Source organism: Oncorhynchus keta, unplaced genomic scaffold, assembly GCF_023373465.1.
Source record: "Oncorhynchus keta strain PuntledgeMale-10-30-2019 unplaced genomic scaffold, Oket_V2 Un_contig_16427_pilon_pilon, whole genome shotgun sequence".
In the NCBI taxonomy this organism is placed as follows: Eukaryota; Metazoa; Chordata; class Actinopteri; order Salmoniformes; family Salmonidae; genus Oncorhynchus; species Oncorhynchus keta.
The window spans coordinates 17,861-31,517 of record NW_026279902.1 but is presented as its reverse complement, the minus strand read 5'-3'; the positions used below and the strand labels follow the sequence as shown (position 1 = coordinate 31,517).

The following is a 13,657-nucleotide window of genomic DNA, read 5'->3' as shown; positions in this document are numbered from 1 at the left end:
GGTGGTTGGGTGGGTGGGTGGGGTGGTTGGTGGGGTGGTTGGTGGGGTGGCTGGGGTGGTGGTGGGGTGGTTGGTGGGGTGGGTGGCTGGTGGGGGGTGGCTTGGGGTGGGGTGGCTGGTGGGGTGGTGGGGTGGTTGGGGTGGGGTGGTGGGGGTGGGGTGGTTGGTGGGGGCTGGTTGGGGTGGGGTGGCTGGTGGGGTGGTGGGGTGGTGGTGGTGGGTGGGTGGTTGGTGGGGTGGTGGGTGGTTGGTGGGGTGGTGGGGGTGGTGGGGGGTGGTTGGTGGGTGGCTGGTGGGGGGTGGTGGTGGGTGGTGGTGGGGTGGTTGGTGGGTGGGGTGGTGGTTGGTGGGTGGGTGGTTGGTGGGGTGGTTGGTTGGGTGGGTGGTTGGTGGGGTGGTTGGTGGGGTGGTGGGGTGGCTGGTGGGTGGTTGGTTGGGTGGTTGGTGGGGTGGCTTGGTGGCTGGGGGTTGGTGGGGTGGTTGGTTGGGTGGTTGGTGGGGTGGTTGGTTGGGGGTTGGTGGGGTGGTTGGTTGGGTGGTTGGTTGGTTGGTTGGTGGTTGGTGGGGGTGGTTGGTTGGGGGGTGGTTGGTGGGGTGGGTGGGTGGTGGGGTGGTGGGTGGTTGGTTGGGTGGTTGGTGGGGTGGGGTGGGGTTGGTTGGGTGGTTGGTGGGGTGGTTGGTGGGGTGGTTGGTGGGGTTGTTGGTTGGGTGGTTGGTGGTGTGGTTGGTTGGGTGGTTGGTGGGAGAACGGCTCATAATAATGGCTGGAATGAAGTGAATGGAATGGCATCAAATAAAATGGAATCCAGGTGTTTGATGTGTTCAACATCATGCCATTAATTCCGTTCCAGCCATTACCATGAGCCTGTCCTCCCCAATGAAGGTGCCACCAGCCACCTCCAGCCATTACCATGAGCCTGTCCTCCCCAATGAAGGTGCCACCAGCCACCTCCAGCCATTACCATGAGCCTGTCCTCCCCAATGAAGGTGCCACCAGCCACCTCCAGCCATTACCATGAGCCTGTCCTCCCCAATGAAGGTGCCACCAGCCACCTCCAGCCATTACTATGAGCCCGTCCTCCCAATGAAGGTGCCACCAGCCACCTCCAGCCATTACCATGAGCCTGTCCTCCCCAATGAAGGTGCCACCAGCCACCTCCAGCCATTACCATGAGCCTGTCCTCCCCCAATGAAGGTGCCACCAGCCACCTCCAGCCATTACCATGAGCCTGTCCTCCCCAATGAAGGTGCCACCAGCCACCTCCAGCCATTACTATGAGCCTGTCCTCCCCAATGAAGGTGCCACCAGCCACCTCCAGCCATTACCATGAGCCTGTCCCTCCCCAATGAAGGTGCCACCAGCCACCTCCAGCCATTACCATGAGCCTGTCCTCCCCAATGAAGGTGCCACCAGCCACCTCCAGCCATTACCATGAGCCTGTCCTCCCCAATGAAGGTGCCACCAGCCACCTCCAGCCATTACCATGAGCCTGTCCTCCCAATGAAGGTGCCACCAGCCACCTCCAGCCATTACCATGAGCCTGTCCTCCCCAATGAAGGTGCCACCAGCCACCTCCAGCCATTACCATGAGCCTGTCCTCCCCAATGAAGGTGCCACCAGCCACCTCCAGCCATTACCATGAGCCTGTCCTCCCCAATGAAGGTGCCACCAGCCACCTCCAGCCATTACCATGAGCCTGTCCTCCCCAATGAAGGTGCCACCAGCCACCTCCAGCCATTACTATGAGCCTGTTCTCCCCAATGAAGGTGCCACCAGCCACCTCCAGCCATTACCATGAGCCTGTCCTCCCCAATGAAGGTGCCACCAGCATCCTGTCATCCGTAGGAGATGGAGAATCATCTCACTGGCCAGTGAGCAAATCCATTGGGATAATGAAGGCTTGGATCATATAGTACCAGGTGTCATGGTGCTCTATCAAATCCATCACTGTGTTACATGGAGGGGGTCAATCACCTTGAACCAGAGAGAGATCTCATCCATCACTGTGTTACATGGAGGGGGTCAATCACCTTGAACCAGATAGAGATCTCATCCATCACTGTGTTAGATGGAGGGGGTCAATCACCTTGAACCAGATAGAGATCTCATCCATCACTGTGTTACATGGAGGGGGTCAATCACCTTGAACCAGAGAGATCTCATCCATCACTGTGTTACATGGAGGGGGTCAATCACCTTGAACCAGAGAGAGATCTCATCCATCACTGTGTTACATGGAGGGGGTCAATCACCTTGAACCAGAGAGAGATCTCATCCATCACTGTGTTACATGGAGGGGGTCAATCACCTTGAACCAGAGAGAGATCTCATCCATCACTGTGTTACATGGAGGGGGTCAATCACCTTGAACCAGAGAGAGATCTCATCCATCACTGTGTTAGATGGAGGGGGTCAATCACCTTGAACCAGATAGAGATCTCATCCATCACTGTTTAGTAATCATGAAGACCAGACCATTGATTCACTCCTCTGGCTGTACACTACATGGGAGCATGTCCAGTTAGGTGTCATTTGAAATATAGTAAGCTATATTACATTGTTCTACCTCTGTCACACTGCTACTGTAGGCACGCCTTATTTTAGTAATAGTAGACACTAAGAGCACATTGAGATGCAATGAGAAACAGCAGGGAGAGATGGTGAAGAGAGAGAGGAGAGAGAGAGAAAGAAATGGAGAAAGCAAGAGAAAGAGAGAGAGAAACGGAGAGAGAGAGCAAGAGAGAGAGAGGTGAGGTAGAAAGAAGGGATTTGTATTCCTGTCTCATTTGAGTGACATCTCACCGAAGTCATGAGTTCAGGTCTTGTTGTGGATGCTCAGAGTTCCCATCTATAGCTCCTGCATTTACATTAACTGTTTAACCCCATGCTCCCATTACTTTACCTGCCTGCCAAGGTCAGTCTAAAGACACGTGTTTCGCACCCTCTTCAGAACAGAGGATTAAAGAAGGGAGAGGGGGGGATTGAGAGAGAGAGAACTGAGAGAGAGAGGGAGAGAGGGGGAGAGAGAGAGAGAGAGAAGAGAGAACAGAGAGAGAGAGAGAGAGAGAGAGAGAGAGAGAGATCAGAGAGAGAGAGGGGGGAAACTACAGCTACAGAAAGAGAGAACTGAGAGAGAGAGAGAGAGAGGGGGGGAAATCTGAGAGAGAGAGGAGAGAGAACATTGAATGCTCAGAAGACCTTGATTTTGTGAAAGGCTGAATGGTTGTGTGGTATTCAAAGGCAGTGTCTGTGTGTGGTGGTGGTGGGGGTTGTTTCCATTGTCCCAGCAGGTCAAAGTGGAAGACTGAGAAACAAGCTGCAGACGGCTTACATGGAGGTACAGATACTTATTCTGTTTGTTGAAGCATCTACAGCTACAGTCCAAATCACATCACCATCTAACTACAGCTACAGTCCAAATCACATCACCATCTAACTACAGCTACAGTCCAAATCACATCACCATCTAACTACAGCTACAGTCCAAATCACATCACCATCTAACTACAGCTACAGTCCAAATCACATCACCATCTAACTACAGCTACAGTCCAAATCACATCACCATCTAACTACAGCTACAGTCCAAATCACATCACCATCTAACTACAGCTACAGTCCAAATCACATCACCATCTAACTACAGCCAAATCAGTCCAAATCAGCTACAGTCCAAATCACATCACCATCTAACTACAGCTACAGTCCAAATCACATCACCATCTAACTACAGCTACAGTCCAAATCACATCACCATCTAACTACAGCTACAGTCCAAATCACATCACCATCTAACTACAGCTACAGTCCAAATCAAATCACCATCTAACTACAGCTACAGTCCAAATCAAATCACCATCTAACTACAGCTCACCATCTAACTAACAGCTACAGTCCAAATCACATCACCATCTAACTACAGCTACAGTCCAAATCACATCACCATCTAACTACAGCTACAGTCCAAATCACCATCTAACTACAGCTACAGTCCAAATCACATCACCATCTAACTACAGCTACAGTCCAAATCAAATCACCATCTAACTACAGCTACAGTCAAATCAAATCACCATCTAACTACAGTCAGTCAAATCAAATCACCATCTAACTACAGCTACAGTCCAAATCACATCACCATCTAACTACAGCTACAGTCCAAATCAAATCACCATCTAACTACAGCTACAGTCCAAATCACATCACCATCTAACTACAGCTACAGTCCAAATCAAATCACCATCTAACTACAGCTACAGTCCAAATCACATCACCATCTAACTACAGCTACATCACCATCTAACTACAGCTACCAAAATCAGTCCCAAATCAAATCATCACCATCTAACTACAGCTACAGTCCAAATCACATCACCATCTAACTACAGCTACAGTCCAAATCACATCACCATCTAACTACAGCTACAGTCCAAATCACATCACCATCTAACTACAGCTACAGTCCAAATCAAATCACCAATCTAACTACAGCTACAGTCCAAATCACATCACCATCTAACTACAGCTACAGTCCAAATCACATCACCATCTAACTACAGCTACAGTCCAAATCACATCACCATCACCATCAGTAAATCACATCACCATCTAACTACAGCTACAGTCCAAATCACAGTCCAAATCAAATCATCACCATCTAACTACAGCTACAGTCCAAATCACATCACCATCTAACTACAGCTACAGTCCAAATCACATCACCATCTAACTACAGCTACAGTTCATCACCATCTAACTACAGCTACAGTCCAAATCACATCACCATCTAACTACAGCTACAGTCCAAATCACATCACCATCTAACTACAGCTACAGTCCAAATCACCATCAACCAGCTCAGTCCAAATCACATCACCATCTAACTACAGCTACAGCACAGCTACAGTCAAATCATCACTCAACTACAGCCATCTAACACCACAGCTACAGTCCAAATCAATCACCATCTAACTACAGCTACAGTCCAAATCAAATCACCATCTAACTACAGCTACATCACCATCTAACTCTAACTAGCTACAGTCCAAATCACATCACCATCTAACTACAGCTACAGTCCAAATCACATCACCATCTAACTGCAGCTACAGTCCAAATCATCACCATCTAACTCACAGCTACAGTCCAAATCACATCACCATCTAACTACAGCCACAGTCCAAATCACATCACTACATCTAACTACCATCTCACATCACCATCTAACTACAGCTACAGTCAGTCAAATCACATCACCATCTAACCAGCTACAGTCAAATCACATCACCATCTAACTACAGCTACAGTCCAAATCACATCACCATCTAACTACAGCTACAGTCCAAATCACATCACCATCTAACTACAGCTACAGTCCAAATCACATCACCATCTAACTACAGCTACAGAAATCACAGTCCAAATCACATCACCATCTAACTACAGCTAAGTCCAAATCACATCACCATCTAACTACAGCTACAGTCCAAATCAAATCACCATCTAACTACAATCTCACCATCTAACTCACCAGAGTTTGCTACAGTCCAAATCAAATCACCATCTAACTACAGCTACAGTCCAAATCCTACAGTCCAAATCACATCACCATCTAACTACAGCTACAGTCCAAACATCACCATCTAAAAGCTAGTCCAAATCAGATCACCATCTAATACAGCTACAGTTAAATACCATCTAACTACAGCTCCAAATCACATCACCATCTAACTACAGCTACAGTCCAAATCAATCAGATAGCTACAGTCCAAATCACATCTAATGCTATCAAATTCAGCTACAGCTAAGAAATCACATCACCATCTAACTACAGCTACAGTCCAAATCACATCACCATCTAACTACAGCTAAAAATCAGGTCAAATACATCACCATCTAACTACAGCTAAAATCACATCACCATCTAACTACAGCTACAGTTCATCACCATCTAACTACAGCTACAGTCCAAATCACATCACCATCTAACTACAGCTACAGTCCAAATCACATCACCATCTAACTACAGCTACAGTCCAAATCAAATCACATCTAACTACATCTAACCAAATCACATCACCATAACTACAGCTACAGTCCAAATCACATCACCATCTAACTACAGCTACAGTCCAAATCACATCACCATCTAACTACAGCTACAGTCCAAATCACATCACCATCTAACTACAGCTACAGTCCAAATCAAATCAAGAACTACAGCTCAGTCCAAATCAAATCACCATCTAACTACAGACAGTCAAATCGAATCACCATCTAACTACAGAGAAATCAAATCACCATCTAACTACAGCTACAGTCTGCTACAGTTCAGCTACAGTCCAAATCACATCACCATCTAACTACAGCTACAGTCCAAATCAAATCACATCACCATCTAACTACAGCTACAGTCCAAATCAAATCACCATCTAACTACAGCTACAGTCCAAATCAAATCACCATCTAACTACAGACTCCAAATGCACTCTAGTACAATAAATAATCACCATCTAACTACAGCTACAGTCCAAATCAAATCAAAAAGGTCCAAATCACATCACCATCTAATTGGCTACAGTCCAAATCAGCACCATCTAACTACAGCTACAGTCCAAATCAATCAGATCTAACTACAGCTACAGTCCAAATCCATCACCATCTAACTAAGACAGTCCAAATCGAATCACCATCTAACTACAGCTACAGTCCAAATCAAATCACCATCTAACTACAGCTACAGTCCAAATCAAATCACCATCTAACTACAGTTACAGTCCAAATCAAATCATCATGCACCATCTAACTACAGCTACAGTCAAATCAAATCACCATCTAACTACTACAGTTCACCATCTAACTACAGCTACAGTCCAAATCACATCACCATCAAGCTACAGTCCAAATCACATCAATCTAACTACAGCTCAAATCACATCACATCTAACTACAGCTACAGTCCAAATCAAATCACCATCTAACTACAGCTACAGTCCAAATCAGTCACAAACTACAGCTACAGTCCAAATCACATCTAACTACAGCTACAGTCCAAATCACATCACCATCTAACTCTACAGTCCAAATCAAATCAATCTAACTATTCACATCACCATCTAACTGACAAAAAACATCACCATCTAACTAAGTCCAAATCAAATCATAATCTAACTACAGCCACAGTCCAAGTCAAATCACCCATCTAACTAAGCTACAGTCCAAATCAAATCACCATCTAACTACAGCCACAGTCAAATCACATCACCATCTAACTACAGCTACAGTCCAAATCACCATCTAACTACAGCTACAGTCCAAATCAAATCACCATCTAACTACAGCTACAGTCCAAATCAAATCACCATCTAACTACAGCTACAGTCCAAATCACATCACCATCTAACTACAGGTCCAAATCAAATCACCATCTAACTACAGCTACAGTCCAAATCAAATCACCATCTAACTACAGCTACAGTCCAAATCAAATCAACTACAGCACAGTTCGAATCAAATCACCTTCTAACTACAGCTACAGTCCAAATCAAATCACCATCTAACTACAGCTACAGTCCAAATCACACCATCAACTACAGCCACATTTCTCACCATTTATAGAAAGTGTATTTAATTGACAAAATATTATAAAGGTATAAGTTAAATGAACTGGATGCTGCTGAGTAGCTGGACAAGTAAACAGTGAGGAATAACATAGTGTAGATGCGTCTCCATGCCTCTCTCCCTCCTTCCTCAGAGTATGGCTTAGCATTTAAGTGACTGTTGGTTGAACCAGGTCTTCATGAGGCCCACTGGGAAATCACTGTGGTTTGTAGTCACCGAGCGCATCCCAAATGGCGCCCTATTCCCTACGTAGTCCACTACTATTAACCAGAGCCCTGTAGAATAGGGTACAATTTGGAACACTGTTACTGTGTGCCGGTCCCCAGGACATCACCACTCTGACTGTCTGTCGCTGCAGCACTGCAACTCATTCGTCAGGGATATGTCACTGTGTGTGTGCGCGTGCGTGTGGTGTGTGTGCATGTTTGAGTGTGTGTGCGTGCGTGCGCACGTGCACATCATGCTGACTGAGCTTACAGCAGACTTTTACTTTGAAAGCAAACCAATTCAGACTGTCTGCACACTGTGTTAGAACAAAGTTATGGCAGGCAATTTACACTGTGACCCACAAAACGCAGACTCAATGAAAAGGTGAACTGCAATTACCATTTATAATATCTGGGCTGACTGCTAGCTGGGGACAAGGGACCATAAATATGTAGAGCCCATTCCTTTAAAACAGGAAGAACAATCTCTGGATGTATGATGGTCTATGTAGAGTAGAAAATAAAATAAAATATTTGATACAGAGAATAAATTATTTGGGGTCAAGCAATAAACTTGATGATTGTTAACTAATTCATTATTCATCTTTTTAATGTACCCCAGGAACATCTTTAATCTTGTCCTCTCTCCTCTCTACTCCCCTCCCCTCCCTGCATCTCCTCTCCTCTTTTCTCCCGTCCTCCTCTCCTCTCCTCTCCTCTCTCTCCTCTCCTCTCCTCTCCTCTCCTCTCTCTCCTCTCCTCTCCTCCCTCTCCTCTCCTCTCCTCTCCACTCTCCTCTCCTCTCCTCCTCTCTCTCTCCTCTCCTCTCCTCTCCTCTCCTCTCCACTCTACTCCTCTCCTTTCCTCATCTCTTCTCCCATCCTTTCTCCTCCTCAACCACCTCTATCATCTCCTCTCCTCTTGTCCTCTCTCTCCCCACCCCTTCCCTCCCCTCCTCTCCTCTCCCTCTCCTCTCCTCTCCTCTCCTCTCTCCTCTCCTCAACAACTCTCCCTCTCCTCCTCTCCTCTCCCCTCCCCTCTCCTCCCTCCTCTCCTCTCCTCTCTCCTCTCTCCTCTCCTCTCCTCTCCTCTCCTCTCTCTCTCCCTCCTCAACAACTCCTCTCCTCTCCTCCTCTCCTCTCCTCCCTACTCTTCTCCTCTCCTCCTCTCTCCTCTCCCTCTACTCCTCTCCTCTCTCTTCTCTACCTCTCTAGAACCTCAACCACCCTATCATCTCCTCTCCCTCCTATCTCCCCACCACTCCTCCCCTCCTCTCCTATCTCCTCCTCTCCTCTCTCCTCTTCTCCTCCTCTCCTCCTCTCTCTTCTCCTCTCTATTCCTCTCCTGATCTCCTATTTACTTCTCTCCTCCCTCCTCTCCTCTCCTCCTCTCCTCTCTACTCCTCTCTTCTCTATTCCTCTCCTCTCCTCCTCTCTCCTCTCCTTCCTCTTTCCTCTCTCTTTCTCCTCTCCCCTCCTCTCTATTCCTCTCCTCTCCCCTCTCCTCCCTACTCTCTCAGACTAACTCACTCCTACCACGATCTCTCCAGCAACAACAACCATCACTGTTGAAACTTGGCATTGTGATGTTTGAAGTCAGGAATGTCTTTGTTGTGTCATCAACCTGTCACTCTGGAAACTCAGCAGGTTTGCCGACTGCGTCACAAGCAACACATTACTCACAGGATTGTGGGTAATGCTTTACAACATTCCCCCCACCAGCGTCCTCTCCCTTCAACCCGCCCCAAAAACTTTATCGAGACAAGCTTTACCGAGACGAGAAAGAACAAACGTAGTGACAGGAAGTCTTATCAAAGAGACTCCACTCTCTACCTCATTAGGATTCTCTCTAACAGAGAAATAGAGACAGAGAGAGACTTCCACAAAGCTGTGAATGATCTGAGAAACAAGGCAAGAAGGACCTTCTATGCCATCAAAAGGAACATAAAATTTGGCATACCAATTAGGATCTGGCTAAAAATACTTGAATCAGTTATAGAACCCATTGCCCTTTATGGTTGTGAGGTCTGGGGTCTGCTCACCAACCAATATTTCACAAAATGGGACAAACACCAAATTGAGACTCTGCACGCAGAATTCTGCAACAATGTCATCCGTGTACAACGTAGAACACCAAATAATGCAGAGCAGAATTATGACGATACCCGCTATTTATCAACATCCAGAAAAGAGACGTTCAATTCTACAACCACCTAAAAGGAAGCGATTCCCAAACCTTCCATAACAAAGCCATCACCAACAGAGAGATGAACCTGGAGAAGAGTCCCCTAAGCAGAGCCCCAGGACAGCAACACAATTAGACCCAAATAATGAGAAAACTAAAAGATAATTACATGACACATTGGAAATAATTGACAAAAAAAACAGAGCAAACTAGAATGCTATTTATCCAGAATACCTGACCCCTGTGACTGACCCTAAACAGAGAGTACACAGTGGCAGAATACCTGACCCCTGTGACTGACCCTAAACAGAGAGTACACAGTGGCAGAATACCTGACCCCTGTGACTGACCCTAAACAGAGAGTACACAGTGGCAGAATACCTGACCCCTGTGACTGACCCTAAACAGAGAGTACACAGTGGCAGAATACCTGACCCCTGTGACTGACCATAAACAGAGAGTACACAGTGGCAGAATACCTGACCCCTGTGACCCCTGAGAGTACACAGTGGCAGAATACCTGACCCAACCCTAAACAGAGAGTACACAGTGGCAGGATACCTGACCCCTGTGACTGACCCAAAACAGAGAGTACACAGTGGCAGAATACCTGACCCCTGTGACTGACCCAAAACAGAGAGTACACAGTGGCAGAATACCTGACCCCTGTGACTGACCCAAAACAGAGAGTACACAGTGGCAGAATACCTGACCCTGTGACTGACCCAAAACAGAGAGTACACAGTGGCAGAATACCTGACCCTGTGACTGACCCAAAACAGAGAGTACCCAGAATACCTGACCCCTGACTGACCCTAAACAGAGAGTACACAGTGGCAGAATACCTGACCCCTGTGACTGACCCTAAACAGAGAGTACACAGTGGCAGAATACCTGACCCCTGTGACTGACCCTAAACAGAGAGTACACAGTGGCAGAATACCTGACCCCTGTGACTGACCCTAAACAGAGAGTACACAGTGGCAGAATACCTGACCACTGTGACTGACCCAACATTAAGGAAATCCTTGACTATGTACAGAGCAATGCCTTGCTATTGAGAAAGGCCAGCGTAGGCAGACCTGGCTCTCAAGAGAAGAAAGGCTATGTGCACACTGCCCACAAAATGAGGTGGAAACTGATTGATGACTGCCAAATTGATGACCAGAGAGAGAGAGAGAGAGAGAGAGAGAGAGAGAGAGAGAAGAGAGAGAGAGAGAGAGACAGAGACAGAGACAGAGACAGAGACAGAGACAGAGACAGAGACAGAGACAGAGAAGAGACAGAGACAGAAAGAAAGAAAGAGACAGAGAGACAGAAAGAAAGAAAGAGACAGAGAGACAGAGAGACAGAGAGACAGAGAGACAGAGAGACAGAGAGACAGAGAGACAGAGAGACAGAGAGACAGAGAGAGGAATAGTGACTAGGAACTTAGGGAGTACATACATCCACAGAGAAATACATTTGCATATTCAACTGTCACAGTGGCTTAGATCCAATAGCGGTGGTGTATCAATCAATCCCTCTCAACGCAGAGAGAGAAACCGTGTCTTATGATTACTGGAGTGGAAAATAAACAAGGTGCATGATGGGTATATTGCTGTCCTGATACAGATAAGCTTCACATTGGTACCATTTCATTATTCACCCACTTAGGGTTGAAATCAGTACATCACAACTAGAGATGCATAGAGTTTCATCACCTAGTTTCCCAACCAAACTTGTCAAGGTCTCAGAAAGAAGCCCATCTCAGAGGGGGGTTCCACACACAGGATCATGTCATGGTCTCAGAAAGAAGCCCATCTCAGAGGGGGGTTCCACACACAGGATCATGTCAAGGTCTCAGAAAGAAGCCCATCTCAGAGGGGGGTTCCACACACAGGATCATGTCAAGGTCTCAGAAAGAAGCCCATCTCAGAGGGGGGTTCCACACACAGGATCATGTCAAGGTCTCAGAAAGAAGCCCATCTCAGAGGGGGGTTCCACACACAGGATCATGTCAAGGTCTCAGAAAGAAGCCCATCTCAGAGGGGGTTCCACACAGGATCATGTCAAGGTCTCAGAAAGAAGCCCATCTCAGATGGGGGTTCCACACACAGGATCATGTCAAGGTCTCAGAAAGAAGCCCATCTCAGAGGGGGTTCCACACAGGATCATGTCAAGGTCTCAGAAAGAAGCCCATCTCAGAGGGGGTTCCACACACAGGATCATGTCAAGGTCTCAGAAAGAAGCCCATCTCAGAGGGGGTTCCACACACAGGATCATGTCAAGGTCTCAGAAAGAAGCCCATCTCAGAGGGGGGTTCCACACACAGGATCATGTCAAGGTCTCAGAAAGAAGCCCATCTCAGAGGGGGGTTCCACACACAGGATCATGTCAAGGTCTCAGAAAGAAGCCCATCTCAGAGGGGGGTTCCACACACAGGATCATGTCAAGGTCTCAGAAAGAAGCCCATCTCAGAGGGGGGTTCCACACACAGGATCATGTCAAGGTCTCAGAAAGAAGCCCATCTCAGAGTGGGGTTCCACACACAGGATCATGTCAAGGTCTCAGAAAGAAGCCCATCTCAGAGGGGGGTTCCACACACAGGATCATGTCAAGGTCTCAGAAAGAAGCCCATCTCAGAGGGGGGTTCCACACACAGGATCATGTTAAGGATGGATGCAGGCACAACATTTCAAAGCAGAACTAAACCGTTGTTAACTTTCAGTTGTCTGTAGCACAGGATAGCTTCTTCAGTAACAAAGAGAAGAATAGGAAACATATTAAATAACATGTCCCTCTTCTCAAAGTCAGAGACGACTGTTCACCCTCTTCTATTCAAACCTCCTCCTACATCCATATGATAACAAACACAATTACCGAGAACTATTAACTTTCCGTGGCACAAATCAAAGCTTTTATCATAAAAACATATAGTGTAGATAACACCAGTTCCCTTTCACCTGGAGATGTAATATCTGCTGAGACCAACAGATTATGATGTATATTATTATCATAAAGTCAGGAGAATACAGATCTTAGGATAATAACACAGTCAGACAGGAACACACACAGGCTGCAATGGAACTCTCTCTCTCTCTCTCTCTCTCTCTCTCTCTCTCTCTCTCTCTCTCTCTCTCTCTCTCTCTCTCTCTCTCTCTCACACTCACACACACTCTCTCTCTCTCTCTCCCTCTCTCACACACACACACACACACACACACTCTCTCTCTCTCTCTCTCTCTCTCTCTCTCTCTCTCTCTCTCTCTCTCTCTTTGTCTCTCTCTCTCTTTGTCTCTTTGTCTCTTTGTCTCTTGTCTCTCTCTGTTTACAGAGACAGTGAGATTGTGATCACTTTTAATTTCCCCAGAGAAAAATATGAGCGGGCAAAACAACACGCTCCGGCTCTCTCTCACACACACACACACACACACACACACACACACACACACACACACACACACACACACACACACACACACACACACACACACACACACACACACACACACACACATTGGTGAATGTGTCAGATTCATAGGCAGTCTTGCTTATCAAACATTCATTAAAGCGTAGAGTATTGGTGTGTGTGTACGTTTGTCTGTGCCAAAACATTGAGGAATATCTCTGATCTCACATCCTCCTACGGTAACAACTAACAACA

General features: G+C 46.7%; 2 long non-coding RNA genes across 5 annotated transcripts; one reads left to right on the top strand and one right to left on the bottom strand.

Annotated features, from left to right (window-relative positions):
• Positions 1–770: 770 nt before the first annotated feature.
• LOC127919348 (uncharacterized) lies at positions 771–1,729 on the bottom strand. Of its 4 annotated transcripts, XR_008102647.1 has the most exons (5): positions 1,522–1,729; positions 1,367–1,470; positions 1,210–1,261; positions 1,105–1,156; positions 771–1,053 (listed from the first exon to the last, which is right to left on the bottom strand). It is a non-coding gene; the product is annotated as an uncharacterized LOC127919348 (long non-coding RNA). The 4 variants fall into 4 exon arrangements; XR_008102648.1 differs by lacking the exon at positions 1,105–1,156; XR_008102646.1 differs by lacking the exon at positions 1,210–1,261.
• Positions 1,730–11,801: 10,072 nt separating this feature from the next.
• LOC127919349 (uncharacterized) lies at positions 11,802–13,049 on the top strand. The gene is made up of 3 exons (XR_008102649.1): positions 11,802–12,015; positions 12,283–12,502; positions 12,558–13,049. It is a non-coding gene; the product is annotated as an uncharacterized LOC127919349 (long non-coding RNA).
• The last annotated feature ends 608 nt before the right edge of the window (positions 13,050–13,657 follow it).